Source organism: Micromys minutus, assembly GCF_963924665.1.
Source record: "Micromys minutus genome assembly, chromosome: 1".
NCBI lineage: Eukaryota > Metazoa > Chordata > Mammalia > Rodentia > Muridae > Micromys > Micromys minutus.
In genome coordinates, this window is record NC_137969.1 from 233,555,456 (window position 1) to 233,573,330 (window position 17,875).

At 38.8% G+C, this 17,875-nt stretch overlaps 1 pseudogene across 1 annotated transcript in view; it reads right to left on the reverse strand.

Annotated features, from left to right (window-relative positions):
* Positions 1–253: 253 nt before the first annotated feature.
* LOC308417712 (heat shock cognate 71 kDa protein-like) overlaps positions 254–17,875 on the reverse strand; it is a 59,212-nt pseudogene continuing 41,590 nt past the window's right edge. Inside the window, exons 3-4 of the transcript in view lie at positions 834–2,867; positions 254–384 (exon numbers count right to left, since the gene is read on the reverse strand). The product of the transcript in view is annotated as a heat shock cognate 71 kDa protein-like (transcript). The remainder of the gene's footprint in view (positions 385–833; positions 2,868–17,875) is intronic.

Genomic DNA, 17,875 nt, shown 5'->3' on the forward strand with positions numbered 1-17,875 from the left:
TTGAGACACTGGAAGAACTTCATTCCAGCTAGCTCCTACCCTCCGAACTTGGGCTTCATCCTAATGAGTTTCTAATCAAGACTTAAAGACTAAGGCCAAGGATGTCTCCTTCTAACATATGCCCTGGTAATGTTGATACTGCTGGTATGATAGCATACTTTATAAGACTTTTCTTTTTTGTGCCAGTTTAAGTCGTTTTTTTATTCCATGGTACTTGTTTTGGGTCCCTGTGAAACAATACTATTGAACTGACTTAATCCACCTCTTCAAGGGTAGGCCCTGAAGAAGCACCACCAGGTAAAGGAGCTCCTCCACCAGGCAGGCCACCAGCATTCTGGTACACCTCCGTAATGATAGGATTGCAGACATTTTTGGAGTGGCAGGCTGCAAAAGGTATCTTAATTCCCAGTGGAGATAGGTCAAAGCCCAGGAACTTTAAGGGATGGTAGAAGCTCCTTAATCTCACAGGAGATCAGGTTCCTCTCACATAGCTACAGACCCCCACAACCCTTGTACAGAGCTTTGAGACAGATCAGTCACATAGAAGCAGGACCATGCCCACAAATATGTAGATGAGGTAATCCCAAACTCTCAGGCCAAATCAATAGTATCTGCTGTCAGATCCTGACCCATCCCAAAACTGTATATAAGAATCTTATCCAGAAAGATCAAAGTTGTACAGGAATTACTACTCCATTTCCTGAGAGGTTCTGTCATAAGAGCTGTAACACCACCACTTGGGGAAGAGATCTGCTCTCCAGAAATCATTGAGAGAATTTCCCCTGAACTCTTCTCTGGTTAGTCAGCCTCCAGCTGGCTCAGTTCAGACTGACCTCCTACAGCAGCAGCAGCTGAGAAAGGAGGCCTGGCACTACCAGCAGGGGAAGCAGAAGCAGTTCCCCCTCCGTGACAGAGTTCTCTCCCCTTTGCCTGACCCCAAGCACATTTCAGACCAGAGATCTCTATGTGACGCCTCCAGTAAACAGGCCCACATACTTTCTTCAATTCTTTCTGCTGATACTCAGATTCTTTCTTCTCTGCAGTCTGGTTCTTATCCAGCCAGCTGACGAATTCATTGCACTTTTCAAGAATCTTCTGTTTTCTTCATCATTAATCTGGCCTTGAAGTTTCTCATCATCAACAGTTGCTTTCATGTTGAAGTCATAAGACTCTAGTGAATTTTAGGGGAAAATCTTATCTCTGCTTTGCATCCTCAGCTTTGTACTTCTCATCTTCTTGGACATGTACTCAATACCCTCCTTACTCAAGCAGCTGCTGTCATTTGTGATGGTGATCTTGTTCTCCTTTCCTGTGCTCTTATCTACAGCAGAAACATCAAGGATGACATTGGCATCAATGTCAAAAGTAACATCAATCAGAGGAACCCCATGGGGTGCTGGAGGTATGCCTGTGAGCTCAAACTTTCCAAGTACATTGTTGTCCTTGGTCATGACCCTTTCAACTTCATACACCCAGATGAGTACACCTGACTGGTTGTCAGAGTAGGTGGTGAAAGTCTGTGTCTGCTTGGTGGGAATGGTGGTACTGTGCTTGAGAAGGACAGTTATGATAACAGCAGAAGTTTCAATACCAAAGCAAAGAGAAGTGACATCCAAGAGCAGCAGATCCTGAACATTCTCAGACATGTCTCTAGATAGAATGTCAGTCTAAATGGCTGCACCACAGGCAAAAGTTTCATCAGAGTTAATGCTCTTATTCAGTTCTTTTCCACTGAAAAAGTCTTGCAGAATTTTCTGAATCTTGGAGATTCTGGTAGAAGCACTCACCAAGACAATAGCATGGATCTGTGACCTGTCCAGTTTGGTATTTCAAAGTGTCCAGTATGCCACAGAACTGGTCAGCATTCAATTCCTCAAACCAGTCACAGATAATGGAGGTATAGAAGTAAATTCCCTCATAGAGAGAATTAATCTCAATATTGGTCCTGGAGGAGAGGGTGCATTTGGCCTGCTCACAGGCAATGCAGAGATGTTGGACAGCTCTCTTGTTCTCACTGATGTCCTTCTAGTGCTTTTGCTTTAATTTAGCAATGAAATGTTTGGCCATTCAGTTGTCAAAGTTTTTTTCCACCCAAGTGGGTGTCTCCAGCCATTGAGTTGACTTCAAAAATTCCATTCTCAAGAGTGAGGGTTGACACATCAAAAGTGCCACTTCCCAAGTCAAAAATCAGCACATTCCTTTCAGTCCTGACTTTTTTAAAATCTAAGCCATAAGCAATAGCAGCAGCAGTTAATTAATTAATAATTCAAAGTACACTGAGGCCAGCAGTAGTTCCAGCATCTTTTGTTGCCTGCCCCTAAGAGTCATTGGAGTAAGGTGGCACTGTGATCATAGCATTGGTTACAGTCTTCCCAAGGTATGCTTCTGCAATTTCCTTCATCTTTGTCAGAACCATTGAAGAAACTTCCTCTGGGTAGAAACTTTTTGTCTCTCCCTTGTATTCGACTTGGACCTTGGGCCTTCCTACATCATTCGCCACCATGAAGGGCCATTGCTTCATATCAGACTAAACAACAACATCATCAACCCTACTTCCGATCAGACATTTGGCATCAAAGACTGTATTGGTGGGGTTCCTTGCAACCTGATTTTTGGCTGCATCCCCAACTAATCATTTTGTGTCCGTGAAAACAACATAGCTCAATGTGGTGCTGTTACCCTGGTCATTGGCAATTATTTCCACATTTCCATGCTGGAAGACACCCACACAGGAGTAGGTGGTACCAAGATCAATGCTAACTGCAGGTCCCTTACATGTGCTTGCTTGCCTGTAGACCCAGCTGTGCTGGCAAGACCATACAAATGTCCAAGAGCTGACTCCATGTTCTATGAGACCCAAGACTTTTCTGATAAGCAGGATGAATGTAATGTTTTGCCATACTCACATCTTTGAAATCTCTATAGACATATTTGTTCCTTGGCAATTCCTTTTCTTTTTGTGAAGCCCTTCCTAAGTACTGTACCCATGCAGCTCACATAGTGGTGACATGACCATTCAGATAGTAACCAAGGACTACTTGAACAAGTGGACAGACTTAGCTCAAACTTTGTAATCAAATGATATGCCTAGGCTTTGGGTTTCTTACCTTGAAACCAGAAAAACCCACATATTTCTGATGTTGAAATAAGGATTTAATGGCTCCTATTACCCATCTTTCTTTTCATATGATGAAGTCTGATGTACAGAATTGTGTGCAATAAATAGAATGGAGATTCTAGCATCATAAAGGCAGTTGTCCATGAAACACAACTACACCTTTGTTAGATCAAGTACCCTAAGAATCTGCCAGACCAATTTCCTTTCTCCTTGACAGCCAAAGTTGAATTTTCACTGCAAATGTATATACAAGACTTTCTTTTGCACATTGGTGCCTAGCCCAATACTTAAGAAAACAAAACTAAATAAAAATTTGTCATAGTTTAGCATATAATTGAACTAGTTTAGGAAACTTTATCTCAGATCACAAAAATTAGAAAACATAAGAAGGAAATATGTAGATTATTCAAGATCATAAGAGCTACACAGAGAGTAGGGAACCTATTGTTAGCTTCTGTCTGTTAACCGGAAACCTTTAGAAAAATTCCAGCATGAAGGCATATATGGCAATCAAGACCATGAATGTGGCTCTGAAACTTTGAATTCATTGAGTTGTCACATTGAATTGTTTGAATTGTCTCCTCCTGAATCATTGAAAAGGATTCCAGATTTTAGTTGTAAGAACCACACACCCAGAAACTTCCTGGTCCCAAGCAGATGGACAGCCTAATTTGAATGAATTATTTATTGAAAGGGTGATTTGCTACCTCCCTTTATGTGGGGAACTTAAAATATTTCAAAATGGAAGCTTTTTTATTTACATTTATTGGATTTTTTTTTTTACATTTCAAATGTTATCCCCTATCCCAGTTTCCCTTCCATAAATGCCCTATTCCAACACCTCTCTTCCTGCTTCTACAAAGGTTCCCCCTACTCTCCCACTTTCTCCCCACTCCCTATCCTGACATTCCCCTACACTGGGGCATCAAGCCTTGGCAGGACCAACGGCTTCTCTTCCAAGTGATGCCCAATAAGGCCATCTTCTGCTACATATGCAGCTGGAGACATGGGTCCATCCATTTCTACTCTTTGGATAGTGGTTTAGTCACTGGGAGCTTTGGTTGATTAATGGTTTTCTTATGGCATTCCAAACTCCTTCAGCTCCTTCAATCCTTTCTCTAACTCCTCCATTGAGGGTCCTATTCTCAATTAAATGGTTGGCTAAGAGCATCTGTCTCTGTATTTCTCATGATCTGGCAGAGCCTCTCAGGACAGCCATATCAGGCTTCTGTCAACATGTATTTGTTGGCCTCAGCAATATTGTCTGGGTTTGGTGGCTGTATATGATCTTCAGGTAAGGCAGTCTCTGGATGGCAGTGCTTCATTCTCTGCTTCACACCTTGTGTCTGTATTTCCTCCTGTAGATACTTTTGTTCCTCTATCTGAGAAGGACTGAAGCATCTACACTTTGGTCTTCCTTCTTCTTAAGCTTCATGTGGTCTATAAATTGTATCTTGGGTAATCTGAGCTTTTGGGATGCTATCCACTTATCAGTGAGTGCAAACCGTGTTTGTTTGTTTGTTTGTTTTTCTATGGGTTTTTTTTTTTTTTTTTTTTTTTTTTGTAATTTGGCTACCTCACTCAGGATGATACTTTTTAGTTTCACCCATTTGCCTAAAATTTTCATGAAAGCATTGTTTTTAATAGCTGAGTAGTACTCCATTGTGTAAATGTACCACATGTTCTGTATGAATACCTCTGAAGAAGGACATCTGGGTTCTTTACAGTTTCTGGCTATTATAAATAAATAAGGCTGCTATGAACCTGGTAGAGCATGTTTCCTTGTTATATGTTGGAGCATCCTTTGGGTATATGCCCATGAGTGGTATAGCTGTGACTTCAGTTAGTATTATGTCCAAATTTCTGAGGAACCTCTATACTGATTTCTAGAGAGGTTGTACCAGCTTGCAATCCCACAAACAATGAACAGGTGCTTCCCTTTCTTCACATCCTCTCCAGCATCTGTTGTCACCTGAGTTTTTGATCTTAGCCATTTTGAGTGTTGTGAGGTGGAATCTTAGGGTTGTTTTTATTAGCATTTCCCTGTTGATGTTGACCATGTCTTTAGGTATTTCTCATCCATTGGATATTTCATAAACACCCTATCCCATCCCTTTTCCCCTTGCTTCTACCTTCACCCCTGCCTGCCTCCCCACCCTAACATTCCATTATATTGCAGCATTGTGCCTTGACAGGACCAAGGTCTTTTCTTCCTACTGTTGCCCAACACGGCATCTTCTGCTACATATGTAGCTTGAGCCATGGATCTACTTATGTGTACTCTTTGGATAGTGGTTTAGTCCCTGGGAGCTCTGGTTGGTTGGTATTGTTCTTCAAACTCATTTAGCTCCTTCAATCTTTTCTCTAAATTCTCCATGGGGGAGCCCATGCTCAGTTCAGTGGTTAGCTGTGAGTATCCACCTCCTGTATTTCTGCGTTTTTCATGATCTGGAAGAGCCTCTCAGGAGAGAGCATTATCAGGCTCCATTGATCTACCATCCTTGTACAGAGACAGAAAGGTAGATATACAGAATAGCATTGAAGACCAGAAATGAACCCACACACCAATGGTCACTTTATCTTTGGAAAAAGAGCTAAAACCATCCTTTGTATTTTCAACAAATGGTGCTGGTCCAACTAGATGTCAGCATGTAGAAGAATGCAAATGGAACCCTTCTTATCTCCCCTGTATGAAGCTCAAGTCGCAGTGGATCAAGAAGCTCCACATAAAACCAGATACACTCAAAGGGATAGAAGTGAAAGTGGGGGAGAGCCTCAAACACATAAGCAACAGGAAAAATTAATTGTCCTTAAGTAAACCAACTGTAATTTTAAGTGACATTTTTTAAACGACTATATTTTACAAAACAAAGATAAATATACAGATTTGAAACATTTTTTGCTTAAAATTATACATTTTTTGTCAGTACTGTTTTTTCAGATATTAAAATAATTTTTACATAAAACTATGTGAATATATTTTTTAGTCAGTACTTGATTTTTTCAAGGGCTTGACAGTATGCATTGAAAACCAAATAGTTACCATGAGCGTAAAGTACATGCAAAACAAAACGCAACATGGAAATAGTCAAAGTCTTCTTGTTTTGTAAATATTTTTTTTCTTTTCTTTATTTCTTGGACTTCATACAGTCTGTGAGTTATTTCTGGGGGAGTGCAAGCCTCTGGGGTTAGCATCCCAATATCAGTGACTGCATATTATGTCTGTTCTTTTGTGACTGGGTTATCTCACTCAGGATGATATTCTCTAGATGCAGCCATTTTCTTAAGAATTTGGTTAAGTCATTGTTTCTGGTGGCTGAGTAGTATTCCATTATGTAAATGTACCACAATTTTTGTATCCATTCATCTTCTGAAGGACATCTGGGTTCTTTCCAGCTTATGGCTATTTTAAATAGAGCCACTATGAACATTGTGGTGCATATATCTATCTTTGTTGTGTATTAAAGTGTCTCTAGAGTATATGCCCAGAAGTGGAATAGCTGGGTCTTCAGGTAGTACTATATCCAATTTTCTGAGGTATCACCAGACTGATTTCCAGAGTGGTTGTATTAGTTTGCAACCCCACCAACAGTGGAGAAGTGTTCCTCTTTCTCTGCAGCCTCTCCAGCATCTGCTGTCATCTATTTTTTGGATCTTGGCCAATTTGACTGGTGTGAGGTAGAATCTCAGTGTTGTTTTGATTTGCATTTCCCTGATGGCGAAGGATGTTGTGCACTTCCTCAGATGTTTTGCAGCCATTCAGTGTTCTTCATCTGAGAACGTTTTGTTTAGCTCTGTACCCCATTTTTAATAGGGTTATTTGATTCTCTGGTATGTAGCTTTTTGAGTTCCTTGTATACCTTGGATATTAGGCCTCTATCTGATGTGGTGTTGGTAAAGATCTTTTCCCATTCTGTTGGTTGCCGTTTTGTTTTCTTGACCATGTCTTTAGCCTTACAGAAACTTTGCAATCTCATTAAGTCCCATTTGTTAATCTTTGACCTTAGAGCTTGAGCCATTGGTGTTTTGTTCAGGAAATTTTCTCCTGTGCCTATGTGTTCTAAGGTTTTCTCTACTTTCTCATCTAATAGTTTCAGTGTATCTGGTTTAATGTGGAGATCTTTGATCCACTTACACTTGAGCTTTGTACAAGGAGATTAGAAAGGGCCTATTTTCATTCTTTTGCATGCTGAGTGCCAGTTGGACCAGCACCATTTGTTGAATAGGCTGTCCTTTTTCCATTGAATGTTTACTGCTCCTTTATCAAAAATCAGGTGACCATATACATGAGGGCTCATTACTGGATCTTCTATTCTATTCCATTGATCCACATGCCTATTTCTGTACCAGTACCATGCAGTTTTCAGCACAATTGCCTTGTAATATAGCTTGAGGTCAGGGATAGTGATTCCCGAAGATGTTTTTTTTTTTTTTTTGTTGAGGATGGATTTAGCTATTCTAGGTCTTTTGTTATTCCATATGAAATTGCACATTGATCTGGGTTGGAAGAACTGGGTTGGAATTTTGATGGGGATTGCATTGAATCTGTAGATTGCTTTTGGTAGGATGGCCATTTTTAAGATGTTGATCTTTCCAATCCATGAGCATTGGAGATCTTTTCATTTTCTGAGATCCTCCTCAATTTCCTTCTTTAGAGGTTTGAAGTTCTTGTCATACAGGTCCTTCACTTGCTTAGTTAGAGTCACACCAAGGTATTTCATAGTTTTTGTGACAATTGTGAAGGGTACCTTTTCCCTAATTTCTTTCTCCACATGTTTGTCCTTTGAGTATAGGAAAGCTACTGATTTGTTCGAGTTAATTTTGTATCCAGCCACTGTGCTGAACTTGTTTATCAGATGTAGAAGTTCTCTGGTGGAATTTTTGGGGTCACTCAAGTACACTATCATGTCATCGGCAAAGAGTAATGTTTTTATCTCTTCCTTTCTGATTTGTATCCTCTTTATCTCCTTTTACTGTCTAATTGCTCCAGCTAGGACTTCCAGTACTATGTTGAATAGGTAGGGGGAGAGTGGGCAGCCTTGTCGAGTTTCTGATTTTAGTGGGATTGCTTAAAGTTTCTTGCCATTAAGTTTGATGTTGGCTGTTGGTTTGCTGTATATTGCTTTTATTATGTTTAGGTATGGACATTGGATTCCTGTTCTTTCCAGGACTTTTAACATGAAGGGGTGTTTGATTTTGTCAAATGCTTTCTCAGCATCTAGTTAGATGACCATGTGATTTTGATCTTTGAGTTTGTTTATATGGTGGATTACATTGATGGATTTCCTTATATTAAACCATCCCTGCATCCCAGGGATGAAGCCTACTTGGTCATGATGAATGATCGTTTTAATGTGTTCTTGCATTCAGTTTGCAAGGATTTTGTTGAGTATTTTTGCATCAATGTTCATAAGTGAGATTGGTCTGAAGTTCTCTTTCCTTGTAGGGTCTTTGTGTGGTTTAGGTACGAGGGTTATTGTAGCCTCAAAAAATGAGTTAGGTAGTATTCCATCTGATTCTATCTTTTGGAATAGTTTGGAGAATATTGGTGTTATATCCCCAATAAATTTCTGATAAAATTCTGCACTGAATTTGTCTAGACCTTGGCTTTTTTGGTTGGGAGACTTTTGATAACTTCTTCTATTTCTTTAGTTGTTATAGGGTTATGTAGATGGTTTACTTGGTCCTGGTTTAACTTTGGTGTCTTGTATATGTCTAGGTATTCGTCCATTTCCTCCAGATTTTCCAATTTTGTGGAGTATAAGTTTTTGTAGTAGGATCTGATGATTTCTTGAATTTCCTCAGTTTCAGTTGATATGTTGCCACTTTCCTTTCTGATTTTGTTAATTTGTATACTCTCTCTTTGCCCTCTAGTTAGTCTTTGCTAGGGGTTTTTCAATCTTGTTGATTTTCTCAAAGAACCAACTCTTGGTTTTGTTGATTTTTTCAATGGTTCCTTTTGATTCTATTTAGTCTATTTCTACCCTAATTTTGATTATTTCTTGCCGTCTACTCTTTTTGGGTATATCTGCTTCTTTGTGTTCTAGGGCCTTTAGCTGTGCTGTCAGGTTGCTGATGTAAGCTCTCTCCAGTTTTTTTTTTTTTTTTTTTTTTTTTTTTTTGGAAGCACTTAGGGCTATGAGTTTTCTTCTCAGTACTGCTTTCATTGCATCCCATAGATTTGGGTATGTTGTATTTTCGTTTTCATTAAATTCTAGAAAGTCCTTAATTCCTTTTTTTATTTTTTTTTTGACCCTGTTATGGTTTAACAGAGGGTTGTTTAGTTTCCATATGTATGTGGTCTTTTTGTTATCTTTGTTGTTGTTAAAGACCACCCTTAGACCATGGTGATCTGAGAGGATGCATGGGAGTATTTCAATCTTCTTATATCGATTGAGTCTCGCTCTGTGTCCAATTATGTGGTCAATTTTCGAGAAGGTGCCATGGGGTGCTGAGAAAAGGTGTATTTTTTTACTTTAGGATAATATGTTCTGTATATATCTATTAATTCTAGTTGGATCAAAGTCTCTGCTAGTTTTGCAGTGTCCTTGTTCAGTTTCTTTTTCCATGATCTGTCCATTGGTGAGAGTGGGGTATTAAAGTCTCTCACTATTATTGTGTAAGGTGAAATATATTTTTTGAGCTTTAGTAGGATTTCTTTTATGAATGTGGGTGCTTTTTTATTTGGAGCATATATGTTAAGTATTGAGAATTTCTCCTGACAGATTTCTCCGGTAATGAGTAAAAAGTGTCCTTCCTTATCTTTTTTGATAACTTTTGGTTGGAAATTTACTGTATTCGATATTAGAATAGCCACTCCAGCTTGCTTCTTGGAGCTGTTTGCTTGGAAGTTTTTTTTCCCACCCTTTAACTCTGAGATAGTGTCTGTCTTTGTCTCTGAGATGAGTTTCCTGTATGCAGCAAAATGCTGGATTTTGTTTATGTATCCAGTCTGATAGCCTATGTCTCTTTATTTGGGAGTGAGTCCATTTATGTTAATAGATATCAAGGAATAGTTGTTTCTATTTCTTGCCATTATTGCTTTTGTGGGTTGAGTTGTGTCTGTGTCTTTTTCTTCTTTTAGTTTTCTTTTTTAGGAGGTTTCTTGTTTTTACTAGGTTGTATTTTCCCTCATTGCATTGGGTTTTCTACATATAATTCGTTGTAGTGCTGGGTTTGTGGTCAGATATTGTGTAAATTTTGATTTGTCTTGAAATATCTTCATCTCTCCTTCGATGGTGATTGATAGTTTTGCTGGGTATAGCAGCTTGGGCTGGCACTTGTGTTCTCTTAGGGTGTGCATGATGTCTGTCCAGGCTCTTCTAGCTTTCATAGTCTCTGTTGAGAAATCGGGTGTGAGTCTGATTAGCCTGCCTTTATATGTTATCTGACCTTTTTCTATTACTGCTTTTAGTATTTTTTCTTTGCATTGGGCACTTGATGTTTTTTCTATTATGTGTCAGGAGATATTTCTTTTCTGGTCAAACCTATTTGGAGTTCTGAAAGCTTCTTTTATGCTCATGGTCATCTCATTCTTGAGGGTAGGGAAGTTTTCTTCTACAATTTTTTTGAAGATATTTACTGTGCCTCTTAGTTGATACTCTTCTCCCTCTTCTATTCCTATTATCCTTAGGTTCGGTTTTCTCATTGTGTCCTGGATTTCCTGGACATTTTGGGTTATTAGCTTTTTGTTTTTTGCATCTTCTCTTGGCTGTTTTGTCTATGTTTACAATGTTGTCTTCTGCCCCTGAGATTCTCTCTTCCATCTCTTGTAATCTATTGGAAATGCTTGCTTTTGTGATTCCTGATTTCTTTTTTAGGTGTTCTACCTCTAGGATTATCTCTTTTAGTGTTTTCTTTATTGTGTCAATTTCTGTTTTAAATTCCCTCTTCTATTCCTTCATCTCTTTGATTCTGTTTTCCTCTAGTTCTTTGAGTTCTTTGAGTGTTTTTCTTGTTTCCTCTTTAAAAGCTTCTGAATCTTTTTGCTTTTCCTCCTATTCTTGTTTAAGTATCTCTATCAGCATCTTGAGGTATGATTTCAGGTCTGCATCTTCTTTTTCTGGAGTGTTTGGCATTCCGATATTTGCTGTTATGAGAGAGCTGGGTTCTGGTGTTGCCAGGTTGTATTGGTTTCCTTGGGATATACTCTTTCGCTTTCCTCTTGCCATTTTGTTGTCAGTGATATGTTCTTGCCTTTCCCTTGTATCTGGTCTGTGTCCCTGGATCTCCACTTGTCCAGGTGGCAAATGGGTCGAGCCCTGTTCTATGCCTCAGAGTCGCAGGGTGGGAACAGAAGTTCCAAAGTTGTGTTCCTGGTACCTGGATCAGACAGGGCGGGGCAGGGCAAGGCAGGGGGTGCACTTTCCCTGTGCACTCTGCAGAGATCTCTCTGCTCCCTGGCAGCCCAGGTCTCCCAGGCACCAGTTGCTCAGCCTCTAAGAGCTGCCGTTCCGGATGGCAGATGGGCCAGGCTCCGCTCTGTGTCCTGAAGTCGCCTCCGGGTGGAAACAGAAGTTCCTGAGTTCTGTTCCAGGTCACAGTTGTTCAGCCTTTACGAGCTGTAGTTCTGGGTGGCAGATGGGCCAGGCTCTGCTCTGCATCCTGAAGTCGCCACCGGGTGGAAACAGAAGTTCGAAATTTCTGTTCCTGGTTGCTGGATCAGGCAGGGCAGTCTAGGGCAAGGGAGGGGGTGCACTTTCCTTGTGCACTCCGCAGAGATCTCTCTGCTCCCTGGCAGCCCAGGTCTACCACCCACCAGTTGCTCAGCCTCTACAAGCCGCCATTCCAGGTGGCAGATGGGCCAGGCTCTGCTTAAGTGACATTTTAGGAGATATATTTATTCAGGTCAAAGGTAGTAAATATTTGGTATTTATCAAATTATTTCTGAGTATTGGCATATTCCTGTGTGGCAATCTGAATTTAAAAAGTTGAAATACATTCAGATGTATATAATAAAACTGAGGCCCTATGTACTGTGCTACTGAAGCACCATCAAATGTATACAAACAAACCACCCATCACTTCTTGGTCATAAGGTCCATCAACCAGAAATTTTGTGTGTCTTTGTGTATGTGTGTGTGTGTGTGTGTGTGTGTGTGTGTGTGTGTGTTAGAAATAAAATTTATTGACGTTTCTATCCATATATATGATACATGGTAAATATCAAAGCCAGGCCTCCCCACCCAACTGGTTCCCCACACTTATTGCTCCCCTCTCTCCCCCGCTCAGTAAGAATCACTGCTTAAAGACACTTTACAACTGCTGCTGTTTTACCTCCCACCTAAGATGTAAATGAAAGGCCCTGTCCCTCTTCTACCTGCTCCACCCACCCTGGGGAAATTCTGGTTCCCAGTGTTAACACTGTTTTAACTTTCCCCTCCTCCCCTAATAAAGGGAGTAGAATGGGTAGTTTCTGGCAACCTCCCTGTCCCCCAAATCTTTTCAAGGTGGCAAACAGGCCTTGAAAGAGGCCAGAATTGGGAATCTGATATGGGAAGAGGGGCATGGATAAGAGGGAGTACCAGAAAATAGAAGAAAGAGTTAACCAGCTATTCTAAGTTTTTGACACTCCTTCATTTCCAAAGAAACACTGTCCTTCCTCTATTTACACAGGATTGAAAATTGGAAGTCTGCTTTCACTTATACTTCATGTCAACATATCACATCTTTTAAAGTGCCTGTAGAAATTTCTTTGTTGCTATTATTTTGTTTCAAGTTTTATTAGTTTCTTCCTGGACCATTTTAGCAACCTCCCATGTAGAGATATTTTCTCACTTATCCACTATAATTCTTTATGACATGTAATTCATATGAACTCATGAAATATCACTTGTTCATACTAGTAACACTAAGTTAAAAGTGTTAAAAAAAACACTAAGAATTATTTGTTGTTGTTTTATTGTTTCATTGTTTGTTTTTATCTTTTTTCTTTGTTTCTTTGTTTCTTTCTTTGTTTCTTTCTTTGTTTCTTTGTTTCTTTCTTTGTTTCTTTGTTTCTTTCTTTCTTTCTTTCTTTCTTTCTTTCTTTCTTTCTTTCTTTCTTTCTTTCTTTCTTTCTTTCTTGAATCTTACTGTTTAGCTCTGACTGTCCAGGAGTTTCTATGTAGATCAGGCTAGCCTCAAATTCTCAGAGCTCTACCTGCCTCTACTTCCAAACTCTTATGATTAAAAGCATGTACTACTGTGCTGGACATAACCCTCAGGATTTTTATATGACGGTTGTTGCAGTAAATATTAAATTATAGATACTTATCTCTTTATCAGCCCCAAGGTCTCTGCTGGCACCGAGCACAGGGACTCTGTCACTTGATCTGCAAGCTGTACTCTCTGCATGGTTCCCTTCTCTGGCAGTCTATTCTGCCTGCCTTACTGCCTCTGTCCCGGGTGGAAAGTTTCTTTACCCCATTGCCCAACATAAACATGACTCTAAGGCCTGATAGTTTTTCATACAGGCTTACGTATTCAATTCTCAATCCACAAACCTTCTATACAATAGGATTACATCCAATAGACAAAGATACAGACTGCCCTTCCATATGAGAAAAAAGACCTATAAAATCCTTAACATGTTCATATCTACCTAATGCCAATTAAGTACACCTGGAACCAGCTCATCCTTCCTGAGTTCCATCTTGATCCTTCTCTCTTTCCTCTTCTCCTCCTACTTCTTTGACCCTCTCTCTCCACCTTCCCTTTTCCTGCCCAATCATCAGCTCTCGCCTTTATATTAAAAATTAAAACTGAAAGAAGGTTCTGATGAAGTCACCTGAATTTGTGACTAGGCAGCCCTTCTTGGGGAAGTGGAATTAACATCAAAATATGAACGGCTGCAGGACAATCCACAACAGACTGTTGTATAAAATTGCATAACACATATAAAATAACTACAATCCCTAAAATATTTCAGTTATCAAAACTGTATTTTTGCAATAATTCTAACTGCAAGTCATTACTTACACAAGACTTGGAATATTGATGAATGTCCTATAGAGAAGTTTTGTTCTCAGATGCTGGACATTTCTAAGAAGAAATAGCACCATGTGTTTTATTTTGATTTACAGGGAACAACAAACTGGTAGTAATAGCTCTGAGCTCCCAGAATAATTCCCCTATTTTGTAAATATAAAACTCTACAGCTCCTAAACTAATGAACTAGCCCAGCATAGAGTCTTAATTTTTTACCATGTTCTTTTCTTCACTTGAAAAAAAAAAAAAGGCTGTTTAAATTTAATTTAAAAAATGCCTAACAAAAAGGCAATACTATATGACAGTGTTTGTCACAAAACATAGCCATGAAAATAAATATTTGAAAACATTAATGCCACCTGAACCCCTCAAATAAACATGAATACTAATAACCAAGAAATTTTGTGCTGTAGGCATGTATTATATGAAAAACGATGTCCAGTTTACTCTTTCATTTTGCTCAGTCACCACAACTACAGTGGAAAATATTGTAGGAGTTTTACCTCCTGGCAGATTGAGTATTGACCTACTATAAGCACATCCAGAGCTCTAGCTCAGGGGCAATACTCAGAAAAGACACAAAACTACCCTTTGAGAGACATCCCTAAAGTAGTTTTGTGTCATTGATAACAAACTCAATAAGGTCAATAACCAAAGATGATTATCATAGATTGTCTAGCTTGTACTTACTTTGAATTTTATGATTTGAACTGAGTAACTTTATGCTTATGCTCTATTCCTTAAAGACTCTGGCTCCAAAACATACCTTGCTAAACTAACAAAAGACCATATACATTGCTAGTGTCTATCGGCACACTGGTTCCATCAGATAAAAAACAAAGTAGACATCCTGACTAAGCAAACATCCTGACACAAATCATTGAGGTAATCCTGCTGCTACCCAGTTAAAACATGAAATACATATAAATATCCTGGTTGTTTCTTGCCCAGTTATTAATTTATTTAGTCTAGTATATTAGTGTGGGGCTCAGAAGGGAATACAATCATTTATTTCAGAATTCATAGGGATAATTATTGGGGTCATGTCACCAGGAAACTAAGTTGAGCAGAAATGATATCAAATGGATTAATTGGATAAGAGAATAATATGTGGGATCTCTAAACTTGGGATGAATGACAGTTGTATGGGTGAATCTACCTATGCTATTTCTTCTACCCCTTCTCATAAAACTAGAGGGAACATTCTGAAAGACCATCCATCTAAAATATGTGTCCACTGGGCACTGTAGCAGACAGATATTGGTAAATGTAAAAATATGGTCCTCCCAATATGGGATTTCCTTTCCACTGTAAGAATTTTGTTGGCTAGCTATATTTTTTAAAGATGAGTGGTTGTATGCAAAAAGCTTTAGCTGAGAGTCTGGCACATAACTGTGGCTAATATGTGTTATGTCAAATGTTACTTAACAAAGGCTAAGAAATAAACAAGTATATACTGTTGATATCATAGCATATTATTCATGATCTCCATAGGTTTAATCCATGACAGAAGAGACATAGAAAAGTGTTTCTACATTTCCATGCACACCTTTGGTTTTTAAAGAATGAAAGATTTCAACTGGTCCATCTTATTACATGGGTGGTCGAGTTATTGAACTCTATTGACAAAAGGCTAGGTTTTCTAGCAAGATGGAGCTTCATTAAAATTCTGCAGAGACTTAAAATTCAATAATCTTTCTCACAAAGCACTGCATGAGCTGGGATGATTAGGCAATTTCTTTCTCATTCCATTCCCTTTGCTAAAAGCATTGCTACTTCTTGTCTGGTACGAAAAGGCAGTCATTAAATGAACATTCGCTATAGGTGATTAAGCGGAAAGTTTTAGAGGTTCACTGACTCCTTTCTCAAGACCTAATTGAGGGCTTGATGGGAGAGTGGAGAAAAAAAGGCAAAGCACCACTGCCATATTCTGGTCTAAAATACAGAAATGGTCATGCTAATAAATACTTATCTCCTCACTTCTTTGAGATGATTTTCTCTTTCTTTTACTTCTGTACCCTCCCAGGATAGGAACTTCCCTCTCTATTTCCCTGACCTCTATCTCCTCTCAGACTTCTCTCTGGAAATGTTAGCTCATATGTGGCAGGGAATGCAGATGTACTCCATAAACCTCTCACTGCAGGAGTATTTATTGGGAGGGAGTACAAATAAACAAGCATATGTACCTTTCTGGACTCTCATAATGTTTAATACTTAATTAAATTAATAGAGTGAATCTGAAAACTTGAACTAGAAAATAAGTCAACTTTTAAGATAACTACTAAAACAACTTTCCCTTTTATCTGTATATAATATTCTATTGATAGATTGATGAGAAAAGAGATGATAAATAAACAAATGATTGATGATAAAAGAAGAGATAATAGAGAGATAAATGCTATGTTGATTGATAGACCACCTTCTCAATCGTCTATCTATGTGTAACTTTGAAAACTTCTTTTATTTTTTCAACTTTCAAATTTATACAAAACTCATAGAAGAATATGAAGCACTTGTAATATGACTACCTGCCCAATGGAAGCCTGCAGTTATATACAGCTTAAAAACATATTTCACTAGTTATATTTAAAGAAAAGACACCTACTGGATCCTGGAAATCTCTCCACTTCCTTCAATTAAAGTGTCCTTGATATGGCTTACACTGATATTCCCATATCTCTTCCCTAATTCAGTTCCTATTATTCATGTACTACAGATATTTGGCTGTTCCTCTCAGAGCCAGATCATTTAGTCATATCCCATACTATCTGGTTCTAACATGCCACATTTTAACTCAGGCTTTTTATTCTCAGTATTTAATGAACTGAATATCTGACTGCTCTATCACTATAAAGCCTATTCTGACCGTTGTTTCTGCAAAATAGATGTTGTAGGTTACTCAGCTAGTCATTTCCAGATGGTCCTATGTACAGTCGCTGATCTATGCCTTTGAAATAGAATGTGTATCTTGTTTTGTTCTTTTTATCAGGAGGGAAAGCAAGGGAATTATGATAAAGGCTAAATATCTATATTTCAATCTATATTTGAATATATGATGATCAAAAAAAAAAACCATGAAATCAGACTTTCTCTAAAGTTACCATAGTTTGGCCTATGTTGTCTTTAATAGATGAAGAGAAATAGTCTATGTACACTGTTGGAGAAGGAGAAACGTCATACTCCCTTTATATCTCTTTTCTTCTCCATAGCTCATGAATGATACTTTATGGTCTGATACTGGATCTACATTTGGTCTGAAGAGTTGGATAGACAGTAATAAGTGACAATTAGAAAAGAATAGGTCTTCATTGTGCTTGCCTGGTTGAAAGCACATTACAGTACAGTTGGGCTGGGGGCCAAGATAGGGAATCATAAGCAGAGAGAGCAGAATGTACAGAGTGCTGGCATCTAGTCACTGTCAGATGGCTCACAGTGATAGCCTCCTGAGATGATCTAGTAGCAGAGGCAGCTGGGAACCAATGCAGCTGACAGCCTCACCACCCGGCCTGGTATGCTGCAGTGAGAACTGAGCATTATGGTTTTAAGGGCATTCAAAATGACTGAAAGCAGTGAAGACAGTAATGTATCTAAGGTGTGTCATCAGAAGCAAAATATCATTAACATTTATATAATTTCAGCCCAGGTCTATGAAAACACAGGTCTAGGAAGACATTTCATACCAAATAACCCAAATCTCTCTATATAACTAGATGCCCCGTGCAAACTCATAGTCAGTTATTCTGTTTACATGGTTATTGCTTTCATTTTTGTTAGTTTGGTTAGATTTTC